The sequence below is a fragment of the Spinacia oleracea genome, chromosome 4 (assembly GCF_020520425.1).
Source record: "Spinacia oleracea cultivar Varoflay chromosome 4, BTI_SOV_V1, whole genome shotgun sequence".
Taxonomy (NCBI): domain Eukaryota; kingdom Viridiplantae; phylum Streptophyta; class Magnoliopsida; order Caryophyllales; family Amaranthaceae; genus Spinacia; species Spinacia oleracea.
In genome coordinates, this window is record NC_079490.1 from 31,433,007 (window position 1) to 31,438,966 (window position 5,960).

At 33.2% G+C, this 5,960-nt stretch overlaps 1 long non-coding RNA gene across 1 annotated transcript; it reads right to left on the reverse strand.

The window, feature by feature from the left end:
* Positions 1–759: 759 nt before the first annotated feature.
* LOC130459252 (uncharacterized) lies at positions 760–1,140 on the reverse strand. Its single transcript, XR_008918522.1, has 2 exons — positions 945–1,140; positions 760–793 (listed from the first exon to the last, which is right to left on the reverse strand). It is a non-coding gene; the product is annotated as an uncharacterized lncRNA (long non-coding RNA).
* Positions 1,141–5,960: the final 4,820 nt, after the last annotated feature.

A 5,960-nucleotide genomic window follows, 5' to 3' on the forward strand; every position in this document is an offset into this window, starting at 1 on the left:
CTGCAGTTTACAGATAAGGTACCTCTTATGGTCAGCATTAGGTAGAGCATGAGGCTAACTATTGAAACACATACTGACACTTATGTGTTTCAGTTCCCAAACCAGATGTTGTCGTTCTCCCTCACCAGAAAACTTCCAAATATAACAATGAAAAATCAATCCAATAACAACTAATGGTGAGATGGTCTCGCAATAAGCTAACTATTGAAACACATACTGACACTTAACCGAAAATTTACCAGGAAAATTGATCACAGAATGTTCCTAAACTGCTAAACGACATTGGTGGAATTAAGATACAATGAGGACTCACTTAAGAGTTTGTGATCAATCAATTGAACTATAGTGAAGAAACCAACAGAATATGAATTACCAAACGATTTCAACATTACAGCATTTAAACATCATCTTTTTTGCTACATACACATCAATTCAACAAGCTCTACCACAATATCAAATAATTTACTACTCCCAAGTTCATAGCAGCTAATAATTGACAATAAATTCAATTAAAACACACAAATTTGATTGCATACAAATTCCGCGGCTGGCTCCAGTGATCCAAACAACAGAATATGGATATCAACAAACAATTTCCACATCACAGCGTTTAAACATCATTTTTTTTTTGCTACATACGCACCAATTCAACAAGCTTCACAACAATATCAAAAAAATTACTAGACTGAAGTTCACAGCAGCTAATAATTGACAATAGAAGCAATAAATTCAATCAAAACACAAAAATTGATCGCATACCGATTCCACGGCTGGCTCCAGTGATCCAAACTACCTACAAAATATTTGCATAAAAATGAATAATTGACGAAAAATGAGAGGTCCTCCAATGTCCATGAAATTGGAGTAAAGAAATTGATTAGGACGGAGGATTGAAGAGAAAAATCGCCAAAAATAACCAGGAAAAAAAAATTCGATGAATAAACCTGAATTAGTCTGATCTGGAAGAGGGTAGAGATCAACTGCGGTGGGGGAGATCGATCTTCGGCAGTGAAGAAGCGACGGCGACGACAGAACGACGCTGAAGAGGAAGAGGTCGAAGAATCGAGGAGAGAGAAAACGAATGCGTGCTTCTCTGATTTTAGAATTTTTTATTTTTTTTGTAATATTTTAGAAATTTTATGTGCGGCTTTTGTAAAATGAGCCCGCACTTGAGTTTAAAGCCCGCATTTGAGTTTAAGTGCATCCAATTTTTTAAAATAGCCCGCATTTGAGTTTAAGTGCTGCCAATTTTTTAAAATAGCCCGCACTTGTGAAAATGTATTTTATCTTTTATTTTTCATGCTCTCAAGTGCTGCCAATTTACTAAATGAGCCGCACTTGAAGGGAAGCACATGACGATTTTTCCTCTAGTGCAACATAGTAAGAGCCTTAAGTTCTAAACTTAAAAATTGAGTTAAAAGGTGCCATGCCAAAATAACACTTACTTGGATATCCTTTTTTCATCGATCTTAGTAATAGTTTTCCGCCATAGCGAGGTGTTACTTATCGATACTAAAGGGGTAAGGTACACAAATAATTGTGAGTACATGTTAGTTTTGGTGAAACTCAACGATATAAGTAAGGAGTCCTTTTATGTCGTGGCAAAATCGATAGGTTTACCTAATAAGTTCTTAGACGTAACTATCAACCAAGAGTAGTTTCTAGACTATTAGCAAAAGGCTTTTGCTTACCTAAAATATTTTAGAATTGGGTCAAAATACATAATGTGCTTAATTCTTCAATGATTTTAGGGTCTTGGAATCATTTTATTCACACCTGCCGGAACAAAAAAATTCGAATAAAATGCCAATAAATTGTTTAAATTGCATGATTTCTTTAATTTTCAAGTTATTACTCATGATAAATGTTTAGACTTTGCCTGCTTCAATGTATGTTTTAATTATTGTTTATAATTAAATATCTTGCACTGCAGTAAACCCTTTTAGAAAGGTAATAGTAAATTTCCTCGATTGGTAGTGAATCCAAGAACGATTCACGGAAATGAGAGAAAATGAGCAATTTAAAATGTACGTTTCTTTTAGCGACTTTTATGGTTATTTTCGAATATCAAAGTCGAATGGCAAACCGATTGGTGCTTGTGAATTCAAAATACAATGTAGTTTTGAGATCATAAAGCATTGAGTTTAAACGCTCAGCTTTACCAATGGTTAACAACCTAATATCTTTGTCCATTTAATTCTCGAATGAGTCTAGTCCTTAGACATTCGAATAGATCGATGCTTAGAGAACTTTTAGAAGCTTCTGGTAAGATCGTCTAGTTGAAACGGAATATTCAACATAAATGGTAAGAACTTTGTTGGAGTAACATTGGACATGTCTAAACAAAGTATAAAAGTCAACACTAGAGAATTCAATTCTTAAGGCTATTAGAAAGGGTACAAGAAATAGGAAAACAAAGGAACAAATGAAAGGAACTTACAATTCCGTTTCTACCTATAAGTTTATGTTTAAAGAGCAGTGACCTAGGATTAAACTTCCTTGGTATCATATACCGCTTGAGGTTCTTACTTCGGTAATAACTCAAACAATGGAAGCTAGGCTACACTAATGGCCTACAAGTGGGAAATGAAGCATGGCAATGCTACATTAATTATAGGGTCATCTAGTTTGTTTTAAGTCCTTTCAAAGGCTGGAACTTAATGTCTATTTTGTTCCATAATCAGCATACCTAAATTTCTGTTTTCAAACACAGAAAGACTCACATTCAGAAAAAACAAAAACAATGTTTGTTTGTTTATTTGAATGAAATGGTCAATTACGGGTTGAGTCAATATGCTTGATTAAAACAAACAACTCTTTAACAATAAGAACTTTACTAGGTTCAAATCAACCCCCTGATTTGAGTTCCACTAATCTTTGGCATTGTTGCTTAGACCATATCAACAAGTTAACATTCATAAGCTCTATTTTGATGGACTTTTGAAAGTTGATTGATTTCTAGATCATTCAAGACAAGCTAGTCTTACTTGTTGAAAGTAACAAAAGATATGAACTATTGTTAGAACGCCTAGACAATAGAGTTCAAAGCTAAAGAAATATTTTATGACTTTATTATATCACCTAGATTTAAGTGAATATTGGTTTATTTACTCCATGTGATATAAGTTTGAACCCGTTTGGCTAGTTCAAAGATTCAAAGGTATAAAATCCGCATGGCAAGAAATCATAAAGATCTAGGTTAGATCATGACGATGATTACTTTAAGACCAAATATGATCATAAATGATTGTGTGTTGTAATTTCACAATCTAGCTCCATAAGATATGGCATATGTACGTTGGAATGATCGAAGTCAATTGGTACATGATTCGATCAATGATGATTCATAAAGATTTTTTTCCTATAATTTCTAAACAAAATGCTCAACTACCACCAAACTAAACCAAATTCGTCAAAGCTATTGAAAAGTAATTTTAGAGTATCTTTTCAATAATATATATCTAAATAGTTGCTAAACTCAGTGGGAGCTTAGTGTTTGTTATTCAAACTAAGGCCCAAGTCTAGATATATGTTTCATTGTGATTTATTCAAATGAGACACAAGGGTATCGTTTCTACCACGAATTTTTGAGAACATAATGTTTGTTTGCTCGAAATAATGTCCTTTTGGGGATTCGTTTCCAAAATGAAAAGTGGGAGAAAATAGACCTCGAAAGTCTTCGAGGCGAACAACAAACATAAACGGAGATTCCAGAGGCTTTTCGAAGTTCTTTAGAAAATCCGAACACTTATTCTTTGAGGACTTTAGAAGTGGCTTTAAAGAATAGACATCTCTTAGAAGACTTTAAAAGTGCTTCAAGGAGAACAGAATATTCAAAGGACTTTCAAGTGGCTATTGATATTCTATTTGTTTGATGTTCTATACCCAAGTAGGCATAGAGTTCAAGTCACTGAAACTATGAGATTCTTCTATTAGATAGTGAAGAATCATGGAGTTCAGGTCATTGAAGCTGTGCGATTCTTCTATTAGATAGTGAAGAAACCTACAACTTGCAGTCAAACTATTATCATGTAGATTAATGAGTTTGTGACTTGTAAGAAAGCTATGACGAAACCCAGATTCCCTAAAATGGTTAGAGGCCATATATAGACTCAATGTTTTAGACGGTTAAAGGCCATAAAACATACTTAATGTTTTGATGACAAAATTGAAATTTTGTTGATTTGCAAGAATATATTAAACACCTATTGATTGCAAATTGCTTTTAAGGATAAAAACCATCAAATATTGAATTGTGTTAACACACAAAGCTAGATTAGTTGCTAAAGGTTACAAGCAAATTCATGACATGGATTGTGTTGAAACCTCATGCATAATCGTAATGCTCAAGTCTATAAATCAAGCAATAATTGCATATTGGTACATATGGCAATTGGATGACAAAACGTATTCCTCAATCAAATGTTGGAAGAAACTATGTACTTGGTATGTCATAGGATTTGTGGATCCAAATAAATGCTTGAAAAGGAAAGCTAGCTTATGAAATCTAAGTACAGATTTAAGCAAGCAATTGGGAATTGGAAATGTATCTTAGTGAAGCTAATAAGTATTTTAGTTTCATAAAATGTACATAATTCTTATAGATATATAAGAAGTTTAGTGGGAGTACGTAAAACTTAATTGGTCCTATGTGTATCACATACATAACTCTCTATTGTGAAATAACATTCAAATGCTAATGACTTAGATTTGAAATTATTCATCATTGATGGACCATGGCGAAACTTAGTACATACTGGGTATTAAGATCTATTTACAAAGATCTTATAATATTGTTTTGGATTAAGTAATGGAATTTACTAAATCAACCACGAAATACTCCATTGGAGATATTCGACCCATGTGAATAAATCTAAGTAATGAATGTTTGAACTATGTATAAGCATTTACTAAGTTAAACATCAAAGGATCTAAGTGAGATTCTTAACCTATATTATATGTCAAAGAATTTAGCTGTATTTAGTATCTACTGAAACTAGACAAGCTAAAGTTACATGAATAGAATTCAATTGGGAATTATTCTGCAAAAGAATTTATCATGTATGATATAATATGAGGATCGCCAAAAACGTATCGTATGACTTTAGGCATGACGAACATATACCAATCTCTATTGATCTAAGTGAAGATCAACTAGATTGAGATCAAGAATACTTATGGTACTTGAAAAGGTACATAGGAATAGTTATTGATTCAAGGAAATAAAGATATGCTAAATATTGATGCTACACGCATAAACACTGGCAAAGGATCAAGCAAGACCCTTTGGAGTTAACCATTGGCAAGGACGAGCTATAGGGCATCGTGTTTTGAAATGGCAACATGGATTGGAGACCATGAGTTGTTACGTGGGAAATTAAATATTAATTTCTAAGTTCTAAGATACAGCTGGAAAGTCTTCCACATATCTGTGAACTGCTTGGATAAGGTAAATCTAACCAAAGCATCACTAGCAACCTATACAGTTGAAGTAAAAGTACTTATTGCCTAAGAAGCAATAAAACAGGGTTGTTTATGTTAAAGAGCTCTTCACTGAACTTGGGTAGATCACATGTCTGTTCACTTACTGGTTCTTCATTGCAAAATGCGTAAAACCACTATTGTAGTAAGAAAGACTAGATCACATAATAAACAAACTCAAAAGATCTTATCATCTTATCTCGAAAAACATTCGATGAAAGGATATTAAGATTGGCAAAGCATGATAACTAAACCTATGCAACAAGTGAGAAGCAACACTCACATTGTAGCACTGGAAATCAAGCATAACTTTGAATTCCATGAACTCTTTTAAAGATGGGTTTGAGGCCCATTGTCGTAAAACAATGGGGTTGAACATTTATCATATATGAAATGTATTTTCATATTCCATTTAATCTTGGTTTAGTATTAAATGATGAGTCCCTTCAATTTGACAAAATATTCAAGATAGACTGTCA